This window comes from Schistocerca serialis, chromosome 1, assembly GCF_023864345.2.
Source record: "Schistocerca serialis cubense isolate TAMUIC-IGC-003099 chromosome 1, iqSchSeri2.2, whole genome shotgun sequence".
In the NCBI taxonomy this organism is placed as follows: domain Eukaryota; kingdom Metazoa; phylum Arthropoda; class Insecta; order Orthoptera; family Acrididae; genus Schistocerca; species Schistocerca serialis.
In genome coordinates, this window is record NC_064638.1 from 134,535,598 (window position 1) to 134,547,852 (window position 12,255).

Genomic DNA, 12,255 nt, shown 5'->3' on the forward strand with positions numbered 1-12,255 from the left:
CAATGGGAGGCTCAGGATCGAAAGAAATGGACTATCTTACTGGGATGCTTTATTGCACGCCCACTCAAAGAGGCCACATAATTAAGTTATAGAACTGGATGATGATGGTGATAATGAATAGCCGACATTCTCGTCGCGACAGAATAGCAACTGTATTCATATTTAAAACAATTGTAATATATCGTTAATTCTTAGCCCCAGCCGTCTGCTGTGACCGAGCGGCTCTAGGCGCTTCAGTGCGGAACCACGCTGCTACTATGGTCGAAGGCTCGAATCCTGCTTCTGTCATGGATGTGTGTGATGTCCTCAGGTTAGTTAGGTTTAAGGAGTTCTAAGTCTAGGGGACTGATGACCTCAGATGTTAGGTCCTGTAGTCCTTAGAGCCATTTGAACCATTTCTTAGACCAAGTTGCACGGTTTTTAGTGCGAGACATGTTTCAATCTCTCTGGATAACCTTAAAACACAAAAACAAACAAAAATAAATATGTACTGCCTATTATTGTACACGTACTAGAAAAAGTTTGTACATAAAAAGTAGAATTTTCCTTATCAGTTCCGTGAGCAACCTATCGTGTCTGTCTAAGAACCATATATCACAGATCAGTGGTATACAACTGTCGTCCGTATTTTAAACAGGTAGCTGGTGGAAGGACAGGGAACAGAGAAAATTACAAATGTAGAACAACAAGGGAGAGATGTCACGAGCATAACGGACTACAGTCGGTAAAACGTTGTTGTTGTTGTGGTCTCCAGGCCTGAGACTGGTTCGAGGCAGCTCTCAATGCTACCCTGTCCTGTGCAAGCTTCTTCATCTCCCAGTACTTACTGCAACCTACATCCTTCTGAATCTGCGTAGTGTATTCATCTCTTGGTCTCCCTCTACGATTTTCACCCTCCACGCTGCCCTCCAATGAAAAATTTGTGATACCTTGATGCCTCAGAACATGTCCTACCAACCGGTCCCTTCTTCTTGTCAAGTTGTGCCACAAACTCCTCTTCTCCCCAATTCTATTCAATACCTCCTCATTAGTTATGTGATCTACCCATCTAATCTTCAGCATTCTCCTGTAGCACCACATTTCGAAAGCTTCTATTCTCTTCTTGTCCAAACTATTTATCGTCCATGTTTCACTTCCATACATGGCTACACTCCATACAAATACCTTCAGAAACGACTTCCTGACACTTAGATCTATACTCGATGTTAACAAATTTCTCTTCTTCAGAAACGCTTTCCTTGCCATTGCCAGTCTACATTTTATATCATCTCTACTTCGACCATCATCAGATATCTTGCTCCTCAAATAGCAAAAAACTTAGTAATAACACACAGGAGGCAAAGGAAGCACTGGAACACCTACATGAAAAAGCTGCCAAATCTGGTCTACAGATATCATAAGAGAGGACTGAATACATGGAACGACAAATCAACAATGTACACATCATGCAAACGATGTATGGATCCGTAAAAAGAGTCGAAAAATTTAAATATTTAGGGGAATGCATACAAATAGGAGGATCAAACGAGGCATCAAACGTAGAACGAACTGAAAGACTCCAGAGCATACAAACTCATATGGTCACATTATTATAAGAAAAGCATATCAACACAGGCCAAAATTAGACATTACAAAAATTTGTATTAGCGGAAGCACTATATGAGTCAGAAACTACCACAATTGAAGCATCAGGCATTATAGAGACAGAAAAAATAGAAGCAAAATTCTCAGGAAAATATCCAGACCAATACACAAAGATGGCATATGGATGAAAAGACCTACGAGTGAGTTACACCAACACACTGACAGACTCATAGACATGATCAGAAAACGCAGACTGAATTTGTACGGACACATACAGAGAATGGGCCACACCAGACTTACAAAAAGAGAATCTTTTATGTAGTAAAACATTCAAGCTTTAAAACAAATTGGTATCATGAAATAGAGGAAGACATAAGGCAGCTGGGGATCATCAAACAAATGATAAAAGAAACGAATTCAGGAACAAAATTAGGAATGCAAAATTTATGTTAAATGAGAAGAGGAAGACGATATCCTTATGGACGGAACTAAGGAAACAAGAGCACTGTCAAACGATAAAGAGTGTTTGGAAAGCGAAAAGGAAGAAAGGAAAGAATTGAAAGTTGTGTCATCATGAAATATTTGAGAGCAGAATACCGTGAAATTAAACTGTCTTGGAATGTATCGGTACTAACTTCGCATTTTCAAATGGACCTATGGCAATTGCTCCTGTATTCGTGGTCCTATACAGACTTTTTCACCTGGAGTTCAATCTTCAGAACGAGATAAATACTTTGTGTGTAATTACAGTACAGGGTATTTAGGATTTAGCTGTTTTCAACAGAAAACGAATTCTGTCTCATGTGGAAATTCGTGGATACGCATTGTAGCGGTTCCTACCACAGCCTAAATAATTAACTAACTGGTGTGAGATATAAGGAACGTTCCTGCCCTGACAGACTACTGCGTCGAACATGTTAAGGATGCAAGTTGTTCTTAGTGACTTGTTGCATGTGGGGGCTTAGGTTATTCGGCGCGAAAAATCTTCAACATTTTTCCCCAGAACGTCCCTAGCGGTAGTCGGGAGAGGTATGATAGCCCCATTTCTTCTGCTGCTGCCTCGTTTTACCCACCGCATTTCTTCTCCGGCGGCAGCGGATCCTAACATGCATGCTATAGAAAGCGAATCTTTGGAGTAATGCTTGCACACTGGACTCGCATTCGAGAGGACTGTGGTGTCACCGCCAAACACCATTCTTGCTAGGTGGTAGGCTTTAAATCGGCCGCGGTCCGTTAGTATATGTCGGACCCGCGTGTCGCCACTATCAGTGATTGCTTACCGAGCGCCGCCACACGGCAGGTCTAGTCTAGAGAGACTCCCTAGCACTCGCCCCAGTTGTAGAGCCGACTTTGCTACCGATGGTTCACTGACTACAGACGCTCTCACTTGTAGAGACGACAGTATAGCATAGCCTTCAGCTACGTCATTTGCTACGACCTAGCAAGGCGCCATATTCAGTTACTATTCTGAACATATAATATTGTGAATCATGTACCGTCAAGAGCGACGTTCATCATTAATGGATTAAAGTTAAGTATGAAACTAATTACGTCCGCTTTCTGAATTCTAATTCCTTGTCATGTTCCAGACCTCACGTCAATATAGTCCTTCCCTCCTCACGCCAGCCTGCGTGAGCTACAACGCGTACATTTCGGCCTCCTCTAGTAACACGGTGTTGGCTCTTCAGCCACCACAACAAGGACGACGGTTCAAACCCGCGTCAGGCCATCCTGATTTAGGTTTTCCGTGATTTCTATAAATCGGTTCGGGCAAATGCCGTGATGGTTGCTTTGAAAGGCCAGGGCCGACTTCCATCCCCATCCTTACCTAATTCTATGGGACCGATGACCTCGCTGTTTGGTCCTTTCCCCCAAACCAACCAACAACCAGCCAGCCATTTAATGTTTCCGAGGCAGTTTCAGATTACAATTCACATTTGGGACACATAAGTTGACGGTCACCGCATACACGTATGGCCCCTCAGAATACTAGCTGTAGCCTTTACAAAGATTTTCCGAGGTTGGTTTAAATTTTAACGTACTCTGAATAAGACTCAGTATCCACTTGGATCGCGAACATGTTGCTGGTCTGAAAGATAGTTCCAAACTGCATGCACGTTTGTCCTAGAAGGGGTAAGTGAACTGCTTGAAAGTTTGTTCTAAGCTGATTGATCAGCTGGTCTAACAGTTCCTCTCAGGGCGCGCTCGTGGTCGGTCTGTTCATGTTAATAATGTCATCAGCACAGTTGGAACACTGCGCAGACATTCAAACAGTAAATTTAAACAATCCAAGTACGCCCTTGGCGCCATTGCTGAGATGTGAATCACAGCTTCTTTTATATACGCTTCACCACGAATGGGCTTGTTTCGCACGCTCTCCGGCAATCTGTCGTTTGCAGGGCGGCGTATTCTGCCTGTCTCGTCTGCTCGCTGGCTTGCAGTAGCGTGAGGCTTCTTACACTTTATGATAGAACGCGGTTGAAATGGATCATAAAGTCCACATATCTCCCAACCAAATTAAGTTTTTTGTATGGAAACAGTAACTGTTCTCGAAAGAACAGATACTGATGATGACCGTGCAGCTTTTCACTGGAATAAATGATGATTAACTGAAACCCTCAGCTGCCGACAGGTGTTGTTGATTTATATCGACAGTATCTGTTATTTCGAGAACAGTTACTGTCTCCATATATATAGTTAACGGCTACCCAGCCATTGACCTTCGTCTGTGCGAATGCGCACAGGTTGTTCAAACTCTTACGGGAATCGCGAAAGTGTGCGCGAGTAATGAGTGGATGGGGAAATATCTATAAAGTACATTATATATGTAGAATTGTGGGCAGTTCGGTATGTGGGTCTCACGGGAAGCGTGCAAGGGATAATTCCCTGCAGTCGTGCTATTCATCTGTGTCCTCGGTGGCTCAGACGGATAGTCAATGATTTGGCTCTTTTACATGAAATATTTAAAAAATGCCGGCACGGTAGCTCAGCGTGTCCGGTCAGAGGGTTGGCTGCCCTCTGTAATAATAATAATAAAAAAATATGAGTGAATGGATCAATAACGAACTTCAGCGGGCGTCAGGTGCCGTCTGCCACGAACAATTAAAACGAACAAAATGAGATTACAAGAAAAAGAAAAAAGAAAAAAACGATATCCCGGGTTCGATTCCCGGTCGGGGCACAAATTTTCAGCTGTCCACATCGAGGTAAATCAATAACACCTGTCGGCAGCTGAGGGTTTCAGTTAATCATCATTAAGTTCTTATAATTTACTGTTTTATGGACAACGAACCCTGCTGGACGTTCATCCACCATGTTACTATACATGTAGTTCTCCTGTTACTTTCAAAACTTCGTTTTTATTTTAATTCCGAAGTTGGTTGTTGTTACTGTCAGAGAACATCGGTATCTATTACATACGATAAAGTCAATGATGTGGCTCTTTCATTTCCTTTTGCAATTATGATTGAACCTTGTACGGCTCGCGTTGATGCTGGTCGTAGCTTGGCATCTTGTAATAGCGTAAGTGGCGTCACGTTTTCTTAGTGTGTTGACTGGCGCCACTACGTTTGCTCGCCTGTCTGTCCGTGAGTGGCAGCAGCAGCGCTTATCAATAGCGCGTACTGTCATACCAACTTTGGAGCGGCCTCTAGGCGGGTCGTCGTGTGTCCAGGAAGTTGAGTTGGGACAGAGCGGCAGTGAGGTCCAGACAGCCAGTACTCGCCCGACCGCTGGCGGCACACATGCACTGTCCAACGGAAGGATGTGGTCGCGACAACGCAGGACCACGTCAAGGGTCTATTTCAGCGAGTTTTAGTTGAATGGACCATGATATTTGAGTAGCGAAACTTTCACTTGTGAGTGTGTGTCCGCCGTTTTATACATCTTTCCTGTGCCTGACTTGAGTGGGGACGACCGTTGTTGGTCGTTCGGTCGGTCGTCGCAGCGGACGAGGTGCATTTGGTCTTCCGACCGCTTCTGGCTTCTCTGGCTTTGTGCCGAATTGTAATTCGTCCTTGTAATTCGTCCTTGTAATTCGTCCTTGTTGTTTCGGATGTATGGATATTAGCGTTTAACGTCCCGTCGACAACGAGGTCATTAGAGGCGGAGCGCAGGCTCGGGTGAGGGAAGGATGGGGAAGGAAATCGGCCGTGCCCTTTCAAAGGAACCATCCCGGCATTTGCCTGAAGCGATTTAGGGAAATCACAGAAAACCTAAATCAGGATGGCCGGAGACGGGATTGAACCGTCGTCCTCCCGAATGCGAGTCCAGTGTGCTAACCACTGCGCCACCTCGCTCGGTTTGTTGTTTCGCAGTGACTGGTTTTAGTATTGTGAGTTATTGGTGGAATTATTTTCCCAGATCCATGTGTATCTTGTTCTTTTGAATGAGTGGTTATTTTAATGCTGTCTGCGTAGTGGATTTGAGGAGAGTTGCGAACGGAGATCAGTTCGGCTTCGGACGGAGCAGCGAGGAGGTCCGCAGCGCGGGGACAGGCCAGGACCACTGGCGGCGTGCAGGCACTGTCGGACCGAGCGGCTGTAACCGACGATCGAACCCAGGACGTCTGAAATTGAGTGAACCGAGTCCAGTACTGGAACCTCCACTGTTTCAGATCTTGCTGTTGTTTGCGTGTTGCTGCTCCCACTGTCGGCGAGACCTACCGCAACAAGTGGAGTCTGTCAGGTTGGCGGAAGCTATTAGCCGCCTCCCACTCCTTGGTGTTAGTGTGGATTTAGTATTATTCTTATTAGTGAAGTGCAACCATCGGTATTTTATGCCTTGTGGCCGCTAATGCCCCAGTTACCTGCCCTGGAGGTTAGCGTACTTTTCCGGCAGTGTACCTTCCTCATCGTGTTGATGCTGTCAGACACGGCGTGTAGTTTGACAGCGTCTTGAATCGTACTGTACTTATGTTTTTGAAGGTCTACCTTCGTTCTAGTGTTTCCTTCGGCCTTGGGTGTGTTTGTGAAGACGTGGTGCTGTCCGTTTCTTTGCCCTTGCCTAAAAATATTCAACCGTTGTACCGGCGATCGGACGTTAGGTGGATTAGTTAGTCGGTCGGTCGGCGGTTAAGTTACCCCTAGTGTGAGCTGCCATCCTGTTACGTCAGTACAACTCTTGGCTGCCTGTCTCACCGCTTACACAGCTGTAGCCACCTTCCTTAGATCGATCAAGGGAGCACTGTCTTTGGATCACTCCGTCTTATTGGGACAAGTTGTCATAACTGTTTAAAATTTTCCGTAATGTTTTAACATGTTATTGACCGCCCCTCTTGAAGTTCTAGCCTTCAGCAGACGAATAATTTTTAATCTTCTTAATCAGGCCTTCAGCCGATGACTGTGTGTAACATTGCTTGTGGCCTTCAGCCGACAATAACTGGCAATCCTTCTCATAAGCCATTCAGCCACCAGTGTAATAAAATCTTTAAAAATGATTTTTGTGAGTTTCGTTTTTTAAAAAATAAGGTGTATGTGTTTTCTGTGCATCCAACGGTAACTGATAAGGCCCCGTCCACACCTTTCCTGCTTTCCCTAAGCGCCACATTTCAATAATCATAGTCAGTCTTATGAATTTATGTTGATACAAACATTGTGTTATACATCTGAATATATTTAGTCAACTGAAGGAGCCAGATCATATGTTCATTTACTTACTTGTTGTTGCAAATGAGGAATCGACTACCCTCAAGCTGCTCATGACATCCAGGTGTTTGTAGGACCTGTGGTGTCACCGCCAGACACCACACTTGCTAGGTGGTAGCTTAAATCGGCCGCGGTCCATTTAGTACATGTCGGACCCGCGTGTCGCCACTGTGTGATCGCAGACCTAGCGCCACCACAAGCCAGGTCTCGAGATACGATAGAGCACTCGCCCCAGTTGTACGACGACATTGCTAGCGACAATACGGACGAAGCCTTCCTCTCATTTGCCGAGAGACAGTTAGAATAGCCTTCTGCTAAGTCCATGGCTACGACCTAGCAAGGCGCCATTAGCCTTACCTAGTTTGAGAGTTATCGTATAAATGTCTCAAGAAGAACGCTGTATTCATCAAAGAATAAAAGTTAAGTATAAAGCAGCTACGTACTTTTCTTGCTACCATTCAATAGTTATCCTGTTCCGGACTTGACGCCAGTCGGCGTGTGTGTACGCGTGCCTTTCTTTCGGCTCCCTTCCCAGTGTGGCGTAGCAAACTTGTTACGCCACAACAGGACCACTTTTCGATTTATATCCAATACGGCAGTACAGGGTGTTTATAAATTAGATCAGGGCCGCCACGGCGTGCCGGACTTTATTCGAGCAGCGTGTTCGGGCCGCGGGCAATCGGCTTTGCTCGGCCCTTCTCGGACGTAGCCGGAACAGCGCGACACTTCATTTAGCATTGCGGTACGCCATTCTGCGGCCTACTCAACTGTCCGAGTTCGGTAAAATCGTGGGATCAACGATGTTTACCCTTCGCTATTTGTGCGTGGTACGGAGGACGTTTACAGATCCAGATACTGTTTGCGATCTATCGTCAGAATCTTTTAAAATGAATGGAAATGACAGAAGAGACAGAAGAGAGTTCTCAGAAGGCTTGAGATGCTTACTTGCTACGAAATGACATTACAGAGCCGTGGAAAAGAATTTATGATTGTAGGTGACAATCAAAGAGCAATAATTTACAACGATCGATAGACAGGACTCATTGTTCTGTACATGAAAAAGAACTTTGAGCTAAATTTGCAGGCATGGAGAAATTGTTGGGAGGAACAGTAAAATTTTTGAAGTTGCACCCGTTATTCCTTTTTCAGTTGCAACAGTTTTCAATGGACATGAACAAAGAGTATGGAGACTTCATACATCACTGCAAGGTGGATGCCATCAACGATTTATGCGTTTAAAACCGATTACTGTTCAATTTATGAAGGAAAAAGTATGCAGGAACGAAAATTAGAACATCCGGACTGGATCGCAGACTTAGCCGTACCTGTATCGCGGCGATGAAACACTCTGCTTCCTCCTCATCTGGCGTGACGTATTCTGTTTTTTGCATACTATGACATTTATGCCCCGCTTTAATTCAGGTTTTATCATGTGTTATCATAAAGTGTATGAAGGCTCGATCTGTTTAAAGTTAAATGATCGGTAGAATAGCGCACAAACGTCAGATGACCGGGAAGCGTTAGAACGAAGCCGAGTCGCGCTGAAGAGTGCGTAGAGAAAGCTGTGGTTTTCCTGTTAGCACTGGCGCCAAGGGCGTGGCTTTGATTATTTATGTTTACTGTTTAAATACATGTGCAGATTTCCAGCTGTGCTAACATCTGTACTGACGGCGAAAGCGAAGCAACGAATAATGACATAAGAATTTTGTTGGAATATGAAAGTAACTATTGAACAAAGTAAAAAAACAAGTTCAGGAGGGTTTAGGTAGGAAGACTGAACACACAAGCAAATTATTGAGCGACTTGGTCAGTTGATCAAATCTTTTGATGACACACATAAATAAATTAAAACTGGAATGACTGATATGCGGTCTCAATCGACAGATTGGAGAAACGAAAATATTGAAATGTTTAAATAAGTACCGAAAAAGAGATATTAAGAGAAGTTACTAGTGACGAAAATAAAATCCAACAATATGATGATGAAATAAGAAAAGATGAGGTTCAGGCTTCTTCAGAGTTAGATGTAAGTGAAAATATGCGAAAGGAATTGAATAAAGGAGAAACATAGTTGAAATATTTGGAAAAATATGCTAAAAATTGGAAACAGGGTAATGTTTATCTGCACTGAAGCAGAATGAATGTAACTGTTGTTTCGATGTAAGCATGCTGTGTACTTTCACAAAACTGATTAGTTGCACTCTAAAACCTCGTGAGGTCAATCCTACGAATGTAATATACAGAACGTCTAAGTTCAGCAACTTCAAACAGCGTTCTGCTTCGTGTTCGTTCGTAAGTATTCGTACCACTTTAAGAACAATTTTGCTCTATAATATGAATAGCAAGTTAATTAAAGAACACACCGCTAGTCTAGTACTCTAAGGCTAAATAATTTTTCCATGTATATTTAAAATTATCAATCCTGTCTTGAAATACTTCACACATCAAATACAGTAGCGTTTTTCTCGAATGGTCTGTGGTTACCTTCTGTTTCTGTCTAACTGGCCGAGTGCTATTTCCCAAAGTACACACATGAACGTGCCCTAAGGAAGGAAGTTGAAATTCGGCCGAAACGTCGGTTTTAGATTATTATTGTTGTTAGTTTTTAGCAATGACGCGGCATAATACCCAGAAGAATTTTAATCACTACATCTAAAAAAGTTTTGCATCACCTCGGCTCCGAGAGTTCCGGAACCTGTACAAAAAATTGGAATAGATATCAACATAAACATCATTTCCACCCATTTTGATGCCCAGGAAAACCGCACTTTGCATGTTGTACCACCATACAACGAGACCTTCAGAGGTGGTGGTCCAGATTTCTGTACACACCTGCACATCTAACACCCAGTAGCACGTCCTCTTGCGTTGATGCATGCCTGTATTCGTCGTGGCATACTATCCATAAGTTCATCAATGCACTGTTGGTCCAGATTGTCCCACTCGCCACGGAAATCCGGCTTGAATCCCTCAGAGTGGTTGGTGGGTCACGTCGTCCATAAACAGCCCTTTTCAATCTATCCCAGGCATGTGCGACAGGGCTCATGTCTGGATAACATGCTGGCCACTACAGTCGAGTGATGTCGTTATCCTGAAGGAAGTCATTCACAAGATGTGCACCATGGGGGCGCGAACTGTCGTCCATGAAGAAGAATTCCTCGCCAATATACTGCTGACATAGTTGTACTGTCGGTCGGAAGTTGGCATTCGCTGTCGTACAGCCGATGCGTCGCCTTCCATGACCAGCTGTGGCGTACGTCGGCACCACATAATGCCACCCCCAAAACAGCAGGGAGCCTCCAAGTTGCTGCACTCGCTGGACAATGTGTCTAAGGCGTTCAACCCGACCGAGTTGCTTCAAAACACGTCTCCGACGATTGTCTGGTTGAAGACATATGCGACACTCATCGGTGAAGACAATGTGATGCCAAACCTGAGTGGTCCATTCAGCATGTTGTTGGGCCCATCTGTACCGAGCTGCATGATGTCGTGGTTGCAAAGATTGACATCGCCATGGACGTCGGAAATGAAGTTGCCCATCATGCAACCTATTGCTCACTGCGGCTGCACGAAAAGCATTACTGAACTTGGTGGCATTGCTGTCAGGGTTACTCCGAGCCATAATCCGTAGGTAGCGGTCATCCACTGCAGTAATAGCCCTTGGGCGGCGTGAGCGATGCATGTCATCGACAGGTCCTGTGTCTGTCATCTCCTCCAAGTCCGAACATAATCGCTTTGGTTCACTCCGAGACGCCTGGACACTTCCCTTGTTGAGAGCTCTTCCTGGCGCGATCGAACCGCTGTTTTAGCCGTCTAGGCATCGTTGAACTACAGACAACACGAACCGTGCACCTCCTTCCCGGTGGAATGACTGGACTGATCGGCTGTCGGACCCCCTCCGTCTAATAGGCGCTGCTCATGCATGATTGTTTACATCGCTGGGACTGTTTAGTGACATCACCGAACAGTCAAAGGGACTGTGTCTGTAATATAATATCCACAGTCTAAATCTGTCTTCAGGAGTTCTGGGAATCGGTGTGATGCAAAGCCTTTTTGATGTGTGTACCTTTCCCACCACCTTATGCCTTTTATAATCACCTCAGCCTGGGAAACGCTTTACCAGCACTGTTTCTCTAAAGCCAGTTAGTTCTGATTTTGGCTGAAGACCGTCAATAAAATTTAGACACTATCTTTCAGCAATGTAGCCAGTACAGCTGCTTATGTTACGTGTGCATCAAACGTAGGACAAGAATTACACTATGTGATCTGAAGTATCCTGGCACCCCCAAAAACATACTTTATACATATTGGGTGGATTGTGCTGGCACCTACTGCTAGATACTCCAAGTCAGCGACCTCAGTAGACATTAGACATCGTGAGAAAGGAGAATGGGGCGCCACATGGAACTCACGGTCTTCGAACGTGGTCATGTGATTGGGTGACATTTGTGTCTCACGTCCGTACTCGAGATTTCCAACCTCCCAAACATCCCTAGTCCACTGTTTGCGATGTGACAGTGAGGTGGAAACGTGAAGGGACACGTGCAGCACAAAAGCGTACAGGCCGTCCTCGTTTGTTCACTGACTGAGACCGCCAACAGTTGTAGAGGGTCGTAATGTGTAATAGGCAGACATCTATCCATACCATCACACAAGAATTCCAAACTGCATCAGGATACACTGCAAGTACTATGACAGTTAGGCGGGATCCGAGAAAACTTGGATTTCATGGTTGAGCGGCTGCTCATAAGCCACACATCACGTCGGTGAATGCCAAACGACGCCTCGGTTGGTGAAAGAAGCGTACACATTTAACAATTGAACAGTGGAAAAAGGTTGTGTGGAGTGACGAATCACGGTACACAATATGGCGATCCGATGGCAGGTTGTGGGTATGGCGAATGCCCGGTGAACGTCATCAACTGCCAGCGTGTGTAGTGCCAACAGTAAATTTCGAAGGCATTTGTAATATGGTGTGGTCGTGTTTTTCATGGTGGGCGCTTGCACCTGTTGTTGTTTTGCGTGG